The sequence below is a fragment of the Varroa jacobsoni genome, unplaced genomic scaffold, assembly GCF_002532875.2.
Source record: "Varroa jacobsoni isolate VJ856 unplaced genomic scaffold, vjacob_1.0 scaffold_1129, whole genome shotgun sequence".
NCBI lineage: Eukaryota > Metazoa > Arthropoda > Arachnida > Mesostigmata > Varroidae > Varroa > Varroa jacobsoni.
In genome coordinates this window covers 102,191-115,930 of record NW_019214031.1, presented here as the reverse complement: position 1 = coordinate 115,930, position 13,740 = coordinate 102,191, and the positions used below count along the sequence as shown (strand labels likewise).

Sequence of the window (13,740 nt, the reverse complement as noted above, 5' to 3'; positions counted from 1 at the left end):
TCAACACTTGCTGCATTAATTTCTGGGAGATGAACAGCTGTCATACATAAACAACGGAGTTGTCTAGGATACTTACCGCATTTGGTTTTTGCAGATTTGCCACTCTGGTCCATTTATTAGTTTTTGCTGAGATCGGCCTCAGCGTTTTGATACTATAGATTTGTATCCACTGCTCGAATCACAAATCACGTTCCAGGCAGTCGTACCCTTCCCTATTGCGTGAAGGTTGAGCTCAATCACTTTTCGCGTAGAGAGGATTTAATCGTGCCGCTCTCCCCAACTCCTTGTACGCGATAGAAATATTAGTTGTCCTTGTTTTTTCGCTTAATTTACTGCCGACTCAGAAACAGTCGTTCGCCCACCTTTTTGGTAATCGATGTATCCCTCGAAGTAAAATGGCTTCTTCCCTGGAAGCGATCTATTCGTCAGCCTAATGCGGACTTTGGCCTCTGTCCTGAAATGCTTTTCTGGTTATGGCCCATTTATTAAGGCAAGTGATAATCAGATAAAGCGATATCCCAGCTACAAGCCGAGTGGGGCAGAGCTTTCTATTGGAAGTCCATTAGCGTTCGTTGGGTCGCTGAAGCGTATGGGGTGCAGCGTTGTCACACAGCAAAATCGCTTTACGTCACCCTTCTAAGACCGTTCTCTATCAATTTCGTGGCTCGCACGGATGGATTGATTTGCATAACGCTATACTGTAGTTGTTTCCTGACATCTAAGTGATTCATAGTTCCCAGCATATGCAGAGGTGTAGCATTTACCCAGGGATATTTGTTTGTCGCCTAAAACTGGACAAATCTTATCATTTGGTTAGGTAACGTTTTCAGCTATCCTAAAAGAGCAGTCTATCGTAGCCGGTAACTGTTCTTGTGTAGAAATGGTATTTTGTTTTTCTTTGTCATTTATTCATGAGTCCCAATGCATGTAAACGATATGTAATAGCCTCCTGAGTCATCTTCGCTGCACGGAGAGCTCTCGGGTCAAAAAATACCGGTGCTTTGTCGTACCTCTGGTGGCCGTTCGGAGCGTGACTTGTTGTTCAAAATGAAATCGACGGTTCCAATGTGACTAAAGCCAAATTGACAGGTGATAACGATTGTTGTTTCAACCTCGTAAATAATAACATTCGTCTCGGCAGCACGTTTCCGGCACTAAATTGAAGAAAAATAAAACGAGATAATGAACGCATACCGCGACTCAATTCAACTTATCAAATGTAGTCTAAAAGAAATCCCAGAGATTAAGAATCATACAATAATCTTACTATGTGGCAATTCTGCTTTATGAAACTTAGGCAAATCGGAAATTCTGTTAGATCTTGGGCAGCAGTTCTCTCGATTTATAGCTCAGAACATGCCCTATCGGACTAAAGCTGTGAGGATCCATGTTGCATGCCGTGGAGAACGAGTGACTCGAGATAAGATTCAAGACCGAAAATTATTTTATCCAAAAAACAGAAAACGGCCACCGACAGCATGATTGTATCGAAACACATGCTACCATACAATTAGGCACGATGAGTATGATGAACGATATTTCGTAGATAACTATATAGCTAATTATATAGTAGATAATTAGATTTCGTAGAAATGTTATGACTAAATTCTAGAATGTTCAGCATTCATTGGAAGCCACACGGAAGTACGTGCTCTAAAACAGATCTTGTTTTTCGCTACTGGGAATATATTTCCTTCCCGTCAGTGCGAGACGCTAAAAGACCGGCGCCGCGATAAGTGTCGCGAGACTGAGCTAAATCAGGAAATATTTTGTGTGTAAACTGTTATATATATGAATCTAACTGTGCAAGCTTACTGCTAAGTTTGTGCAGGTTCAGGCAGAATATACGTACATATCGAAGTTAAACGTTTTTGAAGAATTAAAGAGATGTCAATGCACCGAATTAAACCTTAGTATCGTATACTGTAGATACCAAACAGAAACAGCGGTCACAAAAAAACAAATCTCGTAAACAAAGCCCATATTCCAAGTATGACTGCGATCGTTTTGGGAATATAATGTATTGAACGAGGATCAAGCAACGTGCCTCGATGGTGGGTCCTTGACAGATGTAGCAAAAAAAGATGGACGGAAGCCGCTCTAACCTAGATCGACGGCTTTGTCTCGGGTAATACTCAATCAAAATGTTGAGTAGGTCTCTTGGGAGCACAAGGCGACGAGAATAGCACGGCTGGCAACAGAAGATCTATACGCAGGGTATCTAAATATACCGAAAAAAGATTACTCTCTAGCGATCTTCTACAGTGAGCATTTCTTTACGTGACAAGTCCTGGATATACGTGTACAGTGGTAACGCTCGCCTGCGGTATTAATTACTTGTTTACAGAGGAAGCAATTTTTAGAACGTTAGTTTTTCTAAATTACAACGGATCTCCTATACAGTGCAGAGTTTTATGGCCAGTAATAAGCAAATTTCACTTCCTAATTATGCTGAAATTTGTGTGTTTATTTAATTAAAATATTCCTGCAAATCTACATCCTACAAATTCGACATTCGGCAAAGCGAAATCAACTAGAAAATTACTTATTTACCGCATTTTCCAAATATATAATTCAAGTCACAGATAATAATAATAATAAGAAACATGTAATGAGGTGCACTTGACAACCTAGAAGGCTTAATGTGGTTGAAAATCGCTGAGTTAACGCGGCCATCCCAACCTCGAAGGTTAACCTTGTAACCTAGACAAGCCCACGAGCTGGCCAGGATTACCCAATTTTATTAATTACTATAGTAATTGCGGTAATCTCGAACGACCTCATAAAAGAACTGTGTTTTCTCACGAAACACAATTGCTCTGTTACAGGCATAACATTTGTTACGATGTACATTAGTTACTTTTCTATATCGGATCTAATATTCTTATTGACTAGAGCGCATAGATCCAACGCTAATCCCATATAGGTCTGTACGCTGACTATTTGCACATCACGAATACTGCTATAGTAGGTATAATATGTTCTCAGCATTTTATAAAACCACGTTCTTCAATCCAGCTCTTCGCATTTTACGCCCGAAGTTGCGGCAGAACTGCGTATTTATCGTCTACCAGGCCTGATTTCCATCCGGTGTGTTGAAATTAGTAAACAGTCCGACGAATAGCGACGGTGATCAACATCGATGATGTATGCAGCACGAATAGAGATACTTTCCATTGCTAAAATAACTAAACGTATAAAGCCATAAGATACCGACGGTTACTGGAGTGATCAAGCGGTTTTTTACAGCCTCAGAGCCACTACGATACGTAACTTTACGTTTGAAAATAATTTTACACGAAGCAGATAATCTTTCGGCTATGGCGGCAAAACAACATTGATTATGCCATGCATGTTTACGCGCAATCTATATGGACGCCATCTTATTATTTGGCGGCAGGTTATTTGGCGGGTTTAATTGAAATTGTGGCATAGGCCTTTTCATCTTTGAAAACCCTACTGGCAACCTATGGCTCGAAAATGGCCCAAGCTTCCACGCAAGCGCGTTCCTGCGTATGACGGATGAAATATTAGGTGGATAAGTGTCGCTGGAATTTCCATGGATTGAGGTTAGCTTAGCAGACGCCACTAGGGTTAGAAGTATCTTCACGGTGGTAAAATCCAGCAAATGGGAAAAATATTGAAATTTTTAATATACAGTTTAGGCAACATGCATAAAAAACTAGTCTATTTACAACGAGCGCCTAATGTAGTATGTTTAATGTGGCGTCTGGCCAGCGAAAAACGGTAACTTAATCCTAGCCGCTGGACGTGTGGAAGATGCAAAATCGACTTTTTCCCTATCTTGCCAAAGTAATATTAGGCTTCAATAGCAACCTCGTTTCTATAACGAACTCATGATAGCTGGAATATTCGACGGATGCTTTACACACACATACAGAACGGCTGGTTGAGGACTAGCACTATTTTTCTTGGCACTAACAACTTGGACAATCGATAAGGATAACCCTTATTTATCTAGGAGCTACAACTTCTAGGACGTACTTTTTAGGATCTAAGCTGCAGCTTTACTAGTTGAAGAGCAGCAATAAACGCCGAAGGCGTTTGCTAATAATCAACGCACAATTTCCTCATTTAGGTGTCCTAAAAGACATGGTACATAATAAATATATGTACCGCGATATTCCACGATTAATTAAGGCCAATTACAGTTGCGTTTTGAGCGCCTTACATATCGGTATCTAGATCGTACACAAATTATTATGTCCAAAAACTTCAGCTAACAGTTGCTGTTAGCCTGGCAGTTCATTCACTAGGGATTCGTAGGACAATTTATTGGTACCTAATTTAAATAGACAATTTATGGAGAGGTTCAACAAAACGGTCGAACCCGGTTTGTAAATATTTACTCACTTACTACCAGTAACTAGAGACGGTTCGCTGAGAGATGCACGTCACTGAGTTGGACATCTCAATATGGCAAGAATGGTGAATGAGATATCCCAGATAGATTTCTGACCCGGGTACATCACAGACGTAAGCATATTTGTCTTTGCCCGCAGCGGCGGAGTGTACATATTGTTGAACTATATTAGCTAACGCATAGGCATACTTCAGTGCAGTGATGTTATCTCCAATTAACCGAAGACCTCAGGACGACGTTGATATCAGCTTTGCCATGGTTCAGTCGTTTCTGTTCATGTTCATTACACGACCCGATGGCTGTGTTTCATGCGAACTTTTGAAATTATCTCGGGTCTCAGAAAAGCTTCCGAGCACTTTAAATTTAAAACAAGCGGTGGCAAATGTGAGGTCACTAAAAGCAATATATAGCCGACATTTCACATTAAAATCACTTCGATAAAATTCTTCAGAACCCTATTTGCCTGATAATCCCAGAGACACATTATGGCCTAGATTCGAACTTGAGCATGAACACACCTCGTCCCGTGTTGGGTGGAACCCATCCAACCGTCTGATGGAACGTTTAACGGGGATGCCGGACGTAAAACTCGGACATGGAAAAATTTCACCAAACAAACATGAAATAGAAGTTCATATTATCATCTTTATTTTCACACTGCTGCGACGACAATTACACAAATCAGCAAGTTATTACGAATTATGAAGTCACTAATCATTCTTCCAAGGTGATTTCACCATGTATAAAATATACCACTCTTATTTACGTATAATAGCGATGCTCTAGATGATAAAGGTGTACCCTGGCTTCATAACCTCTAAAAGAAAAATGATTCGTTTAAAAATTGCAAAATCATCATTGTTGATTATTTATTCTCTTCATGATATTAAATTAGAATTAATAAGCGGGATGGCCGTCTTTTGGACAAAACCCTGTGCACCTCCGCCGGACTCATCGACAACGCAGCTACTCCGGTCCTTTGTAGTGATCCAACTTTGTAGTGAGTCTTTTGTCATGGCAATATTACGTCCCTCTTTCTGTCTTTTGCGTCTGTATGGTTAATTAATATATATATATATATATATATATCGGCCTCTGCAAATATCGAAAGGCTAACGCAGAGAGTGCGTTTTGTACCTGGTGAAGACTCGCAAGAACTAGCAAGATGATCCGATTTAAAAATGATCTGACTTTCAATGGAGCTTTGAAAGCAATTTAAGACAAATTACAAATGTCCGTCAAGGTGCTTTTTTACTACCCGACGAATTTTGTTGTTCCAACTTACGGAACAGGTATTGTAATAAAAAAACAACTTATTTTTTCCTCACACAAAACATTTCACAATTTAATAATTTGATCATTTTAAACCCTTCGTAGACATAGTTTAAAAGCGTTAGCACGCCATGTGTTGCACCATGACTCCGTGCATTAGTCTGTCCCTTCTCTACTGAATGTACATTGTTAATGATAACATGCACAATATTGGGGAATATATAATCAAAGAAATAAAAATCCATATAATCAAAAGAAGATATTGGGAAGAATATGGTATAGGCCGCTGTTTTGCATAATAGGTAACGCGTATGAGTCAGATCAACAAACATCTATATGACCTTCTCTGCACTCAAACACGTGTCTACACCTTTGTTGCTGTCCTTTATTTGTAAAAAGTTCATTATCATTTTTCTCACACTAATATTTATGAAAAATTAAATATTTTTTAGCTCAAATGTGGAAATAACCATGTCAAAGGTCCTATTCACCATTTGCGTACCCCAATAGTAGCGACCGCATTAGATCGAGAGCGAACTACGAACAAGGAAAATCTGCTAGCTTATGCTCACTAAAAAAAAAAAATAGTTAGCTTATGTGGCCGCTTGCTCACTTGTGCTTTATGTATAATTCCTTTACTTATCATTCTACTTAACAGGTTTATTACGTACATGGACGAACGTACAATTGAGTAAGCACTTGGTCGGATGGCTTCTTTCCTATCTGCTAAATGGTAAATACTTGCTCCGAGATCTGTTACCAGCTGACCAGAGGCTGAGCAATAACGCGTAGTACAATATTATGCAGCGTCATTATAACAGCTATTAAGGGTCCGAAAACGTGGTCGTCTGAAGTCCTATGTATATTATCTCTATCCTACGTTACCGGCCATTGTGAACGCGTTACGAACGCAGGTCGCTTCTTATTCCGACTGTCTTTTTTCTTCTAAGCCATGCTACCCTGTTTAATTCTTTCCCATTACAGCCTTCTTCCTCTAGTTGTATAACAACCGTCGTATAAGATGGCGTTCAGGAAGCCGCTCCTGCACGATCCGTTTCCTTGCGTTTCATTGAAATTCAGCTTTCAATGAAGCGGATTCGAAATGGAGAGAATTTGGCAGGGAACGTAGAACAAAAAAGAAGAAAGCTATAAGCATTCTATTCACTTGATTCTGCTGCTGCTGCTGCAAGCTGCGTTTACAATGTATGTTGGGGCATAGCAAGGATCGAACAAGTTAGCATGCTTTTGTTGTTGTTGACGCATGTTCGGTGTACGTTGCGTATGCTCACTTTTATTCTACTCCTTTTACTCATTTACATAGCGCACAACTATTGCGTCATTACGCGACTACATGCCGTGGCGGCATGTTCCGTTCCGTTCCGTTCCGTTGACGGTCTCGCCGGCTCGGCAGTGCTCATACCTAGCGTATTCGGTAAAACGTCTTATTTTCAACGACCGCCCGCTCCGCCATAACAGGTATTGTTACTAGTAAACGACTGCTAAATGAAAATGATATTAGAAAAAAATTTCCGACCGTAACGATGCTGTGGACAGAGGCTACGACCAAGATGAAGATTGCTACAAGTTAAATTTAGATCGAAAAGACGCCCAAGGTAGGTAAAGCAGTGGTTTCTGTCTACTTGCATGTATGTTGTTAATGTTATTCCTGGAGCTTCTGTAAATGGTTCAGTATAGGCAAGTCAACAATTTGCACCGAGATGATTAACTGGCCTTGGACAACCGGATCGTGTGCGGTGCATTCATGTAATATCAATCAATCTAACGGGATGCGTAACTATGAAATTACCAGCGCTCCTTCAGAGGGTCCTACCGTAAAACTCAAGTGCGTAACGGACGCGACGGAGTCGCAATTAGTTGATTTATACAAGAGTTATGGCACACGATAACAGGGTAAAATGAGGGGAAGAGGTAATCACAATTCAAACAAAGGACAAAAACCGTTCCCTAACGAGTCAACGTGGTGCATACTCCTTATGGCTAAGCAACTACATGTGGAAGTCGACAGATCCGAAGCATCCAGCACAAGGCGCGAGGAGACTGAACTGCAAAATTCACGGATCAGGGAGAAAAAAACACGATGCGTCCGCGGTCTCATCTTGATCACGATGCTTTTTGCGCATCGTTTCGCTGCTTCTCGGCTACTAACTGCCAGATGACCAGTAACTGCCATAGGTGACTCGGCCTCACGATGTGAAAAGCGGATTATTGCTTTTTTGCTTGACTATTATGCGGTTACGTTTCAGCAGGGCTACACGGCTATAGGCCGTACCTACCGTACACACCCGTTAGCATTTTTCAAGTATTTCAAGGAGGCCTACGCTCTTTGCCTCTTGACTAGGCTCGTCCGACGCACGCTGTTCACCCGTACTTTTTTCTCTTTTCTCACACATTTTACGAAGTGTAGCTTCACTTCTGCCTCGAGAAGTTTGTAGCAGCAAGGTTGCCTGACTTTTAGCTCGCTTCGAAGTTCGATACGGCTGCAAAACGTTTTCCCAACGACGTTTAAGAAGATTATTCAATCAACTAAGTTGAACTCGTTTATTTTTCTTTTGTTATTAGCAATTTTGGCAGTCAGCCGCTTTCTAGAATTCTGTCTGCTTTCCAGTGTAGAATCAGATACGAATTAGTACGTCTCTAAAACAGTATCGATTCTGCCGATGGACGCGACGCCGATTTAAGCGCGCTGCTTTTGATACCTGTCCTTTGAATACGTTCACTAAGCAAATATTTTGAATAAAGCAATTGACGACAAACGAAATCCATCTCAATTGATTCGAAAGCTCTCCGAGAAATTTCCGATCGCTCGGAAAGGAAAACTACACAACAGGGCCTCCCTTCGATCATACGGGTACGTATCAATCACGTTAGTTTCGCCTCATATTGCTCTACCTGCACCTAAATCTAAGGGTAACCCATACAAAATATGTGCATAAACATGTTACATTGTTCATGTGTCGCGGAAGATTCTATTAGAATAATAATGTAATACCTAGTTATTGCTACTGTTATAGGTATTTGCATGAGATGCGTACGTATCAAAATTTTTAACTTGTAAAAGATAAAACTGCACACTGGAACACATCTAAGATACAATTCTGTGAAATGTCTTTAGTGATTACGGCAAGACCCGTATCATACAACGTATGCAGACGTTTCAGCTATTCTGATCGTGACTAATCCTCTATGCCTGGTCGTTTAATCTCACAGGAAGAGTTCGACTGTCCCGTATCAAGTAAGTTAAAGCTATTTCGCAAGGGTTAATTCCTATCAAGTATATGCCAAAACTGAATTCCATGTGTTTTTTGAGGGGTGGGGGGTCTATCAAATAATTCATCGTGTGCATCTGTTGTCACGATCACTTTTCCTCGCTACGTCAGATCGTAAACACACAGGTAATAAAAGTGCTAAGGCAGCTTTGTTATGACAAGATTTGTTTATTAACGACAACAACCTAAGTTCGTTGTCTAAGCAAACAAGTAAGAGAATCATTTAGATTGCAAGTGGCCTTATCTGTTTACACATTGATCGTACGCTGATATAGCAGGCCTCTCTCTACTCTGCTTGCAACAATCAGCAACGTACATTTGTTAACTTCGGACAAATTTTACGTTGGTGAACTTATACAATACATTGATGTAGATGCTTATTCAAACCGTCCATAACCATTGTGGTGCATTCCTATCATGCAAAACTATCTCAAACAGACAATTTGCTTGTAGTGAAGGAGACGCTGCATTACTATCTTTGCCTTGCCAGGCGACGCTCAAGTCCAGTTAACTTGCCACGAACTTCAGGAGCCGTTGCATATAGCAGCTGGCTCCCTCTCTTAGTAGAACCGTTGAACCATGTTTTTTAAACTTAGCTTGTCCTTATAATTATTTTTTAATTGCTTTATAATAAAAGCGGCTAAGGCGTCTAGAGGAATCTTGTTGCGATCGTTTTCATTCGAAGCAGTGCCTAACCGAATGTTCGATTTAGCAGGTTGTTGGAGTAGGCCAGGAGGAAGGCCGAATACGTACTGTATTCTACGCTTTCGATGTAGGCTTTGTTGCAATGACTGTGATTACTCTAAAGCCAATCAGTCAGTTCTTTCCGTAAACTGTTTGGAAGGAACTTTGTTCTCTAAAAAATGTATTTAGGTAAATATCACTTTGATTTTTTTCTTGACGTATTGGACTCCAGCTCGGTATTCTGGTGTGTGTTGATCGGAGTTTGTGAGACCATCAATTTGCGTAGCTTGTTGCGTAAAACAAAATTCATAAACTCAGTTCTTCGATTGGATAAAGTATATACAGGGTACGCTTTCCGTCACGAACTTTATCTATAACAAACGTAACTTGCATGCTAAATTTACTCATACTAAGCGAATCTTTCTTCATAAACCTAAAATATACTATTAATTAGAATTTAATTCTGAGTGAGAACTATACCACTTCACAAGCTTGTCAACAAATTAACATTTGTTAACATAATTAACGCCGCGAAATGTATATACATATAAATCTAACGAAGTCTATCGAACAGTGTCGAAAAAGCGGATACATTTTGGAAAACCGATATCAGTGTTTGACAGTCCTACATACTTGTTAAGTACTACATACATGGTACTTAATATATATATGTATGTTGAAGTTTCAATTTATAATTTTTTTTAAAGCCTATCATATTCCTGAAGTATATAGACACGCAGGCAATTTTCAATCTCTGTTGGCACTAACGAGGCGTGATAAAAATTAACTTTTTAATGGGATACTTCTACTAATAGTTAATTCGACTTTCTTTTAACATACTTATATATAATGAGGACCTATGAGAATCGGCAGAAAACACCGGTACTTACCACACAAAGGCGTGATTTCTTCGACGTTTGTGAGCCTGTCTTTTAGACACGTCTCCCGCTCTCTACACGTTCAGTAGTGGCTCTGTCCTTGCCTTAATGTGTAGAGAGGGGTAGCTCTGCCTCTCCACTATGACGTTAAGAAGCGCTGCTGTCAATCAACTCAACTTCTAGGAACGGCAGCGTCTGATCTTCGACACTAGGTCATCACCATACCACATCGTACCATCCACAAAATCCTCCACTGATTCTTTTTCTTCCGTATGCTTTTATTTCTCTGTATAATTAGTTTACGTTTGCACATCCAATCTATATTTACTACAATATACCGTCTCACATCTCGTTCCCACATCATGGCACCTTTTGTATGTGTTCCTAAAATTGGTTATAATTATAATAATTATAGTCATATTTTATTGTAATGTGCGCTTCTTGTTTATAACGAATATATCAAACCTTTAGCTGCCCGTTTCACTTCTGCTTACAGCTGCGGTTTGTCATCGATCATTCTCGTTTCCTGTGATCTTTGCTACACTCATCCTGCTGGGATCGTCGCTTTGGTGTTCGATCGTGCGCTCGTCTACCGTCGGCTGTCTTTGTCGATTTGTTCATTTGTGCCCTGTTCTTCCCAGCGATGATTAGCATTGCCATCATAGCTAATGCTTATACCATTCCCTATAGCGATTTCGTACAAGTGAGATTGGAAGCAGTGCGCAACTCTTCCGTAGCTCAGCACGCTTCTTAAGGTCACAGTTTTATAGATTTAAGCGTATCATGGGGGTAACACTAACATTCGCCTTCTGAACTTTGCTTGCAACTAAGTGAACGTCTTTAGCGGCGCCAGCAAACGTAGCGACTCCGGCATCAAATCGCACTAGATGAGGTTGCCTCCTTTTGTCATGTTGTTTGTGTTTCTCTTGCGTCATGGTTATGGAATAGGTTGTATTTCATCCGCTGGGCGCCACATCTGGTCCTGTTACGTATGAGTGACTGCTGAGAAATTATTTTTACGAGTTAGGGAGCCATGTAAGGCTTCAAATGGCGACTTCTCCGAACCTTCAGAAGGCGCCCCATTGATCTGCGACTCATCCACCGGCAGTTGAAATACCCAGTCTTAAGTCTCAAGGACACTGCAAGTCGTATGCAATCCTCGAATTATTTCCGTGGTCAAACGTTCCCCCTGTCCGTTTGCATGCCGGTGCTGTGTGACGGTATCAGCAATTGTTTTATGTCTTCTTGAAATCCTTTAAGTCCCTTGACGTGAATGGGGTGCCACAATCTGTCATCAGCAAGATCGCTGCATAAAAGCATAAACGATATGATCTGTCAACGTTTGATCTACCAGCCTACGTTAGAACGCATTTCGAGAATCCATCGATTGCCACGATGATGTGCTCCTTCGCGTTTGACGTTGGTAGCGGCCCGGTCTGATCGACATACATTTCCTGCAACAGCCGTCGGCTCGGGTGGGCAACTCGATGTCCCAGGTTGTTTTCCACTATTATTGTTATTGTAAAGGCACTACAGGCATGCACTCACATACGTTTGCACATACTGTTTCATGTTAGAGAATCAACAACGTCTACGGAGAATATTTGTCATAACATAATATCTTGCCTGTTTATGGCCTCTGGCGTTCCGTTGGGCACAACAAACCATAAATTTTTCGGTTCGCTGCTTTTTTCATGCTCGTTCTCTTCTTCCTAAAGAACAGCATAATATCCTTAGAACACAATCTCCGCGTTTCCGTGGCGTTTTATCGATTAATTAGTCTAATTAATATATGTTTGTCAGTCTAGTTTGCAACCGTTTACTAAAATCGTTGCCATTGATCTTTGAACGTTACAAATATCACTCGTTTCACTGGTCAACCATCTTTACTAGACTCGCGGTCTTCAGCTTGCAAGCTTAGCTTACGGCAGGACTACGGCTTAATGCGTCCGCTTGTTGCATCGCCGTACACAGCCTACACCTGGGTTTGAGTTGGAATTAAGCCAATTGGTCCAGTTATTGGGCGGTGTGTCGTAGACGTTGAGTGTGATCCAATAATAGGTGTCTTCTACAGGGAAATATTCTGACCTATGGCCATATGTACCAACCACCATTCAATAGCTACTAGTAGCACCAGCAATGCTCCTAATTCGAGACCACTCTGGCATCAGTGTGCAGCCCTGTCTGGAACTCCACTAACATTGGGACCTTTTCGACAACGTATTCATTGGAAGTGCTAGCTTTTCAAATAGTCACAGGAAGTTAATTTGTTTCTGCCGTGCTTTTAGTCCCTCCATATTTGTTAATTGTCTTCACTTTGTTTGAGCTAAGCCTCACTGCCTCCGTTGATGCTCTGAACCAAAGAAAGCCAGTATTTTTCTTAAAGAATGTTTTCCCGTCCGCGCCATTAGTCTTGCTTCACTTAATGCCTTTAGTACTAGCACAATGTTCATTAGCTGTTGCTTGTCTTTGTCGTGTCTAAATCGTCCATAAACATAAACACTCCCAAGCTTTTCCTTAATGCCCGCCAAGACTTGTTGGAACTGGCCTTCTTATATTAATGTCAGCAACACTAATGTCGCCTGATGCCCATCAGGTGCAATAGATGCCGCCTTCTTTACACCCCGATATCTGTAAAGAGTCCCATGCGGGATCCATTGTAATAGCAAAGGTTCTTTGCATAAACACATAATCTATAAATGGCATCGGAAGGTCCATCCGCGCCGTCTGAAACATCAATGATCGTCTATTAAGATACGACGCGATTCCCACACCCGCGCTTCTCTCATCTCTTTCACAGCGGTATGCAATGCGTCGTTCTCATTTACCGTTAGTATATACCGTCGCTTTCGATGTCGCCGACCCATTTCCTTCCGTCCCCTATATATCGAAGTCCTAATGCGAACATTTTATTGTTGCTTGGTTACGCTCGGCAGTGGTCAATTCGTTTACTCGGATTTTTTGCCGCCATCCTTGCTTGCTTATTGGGTCCGCTCGAGTCTGTTTCCTGCTCTCTACACAGCGGGATGACGTCGTCGTCGCCGCCGCCGCCGCCGCCGCCAATGATTCGGCCCATTTAATTGCGGTACCTTCGTCGATCATGCCTCGTTTATAGGTCACCGCCAACAATAGCAATTTACCAGCCACTTGTATTTTGCGTAGCACAGCCGTCCTTCCCTACCACCGCAGGAGCTCATAGCATTTTTTTCTGGTAACGAAGTAATCGTCGCTTTCA

General features: G+C 41.2%; 1 long non-coding RNA gene across 3 annotated transcripts in view; it reads right to left on the bottom strand.

Annotated features, from left to right (window-relative positions):
* LOC111266935 (uncharacterized) overlaps positions 1-13,480 on the bottom strand; it is a 92,816-nt gene extending 79,336 nt beyond the window's left edge. For all 3 annotated transcript variants that reach the window (XR_015313593.1, XR_015313594.1, XR_015313595.1), the window contains exon 1: positions 10,518-13,480. This is a non-coding gene — a long non-coding RNA (uncharacterized LOC111266935). The remainder of the gene's footprint in view (positions 1-10,517) is intronic.
* Positions 13,481-13,740: the final 260 nt, after the last annotated feature.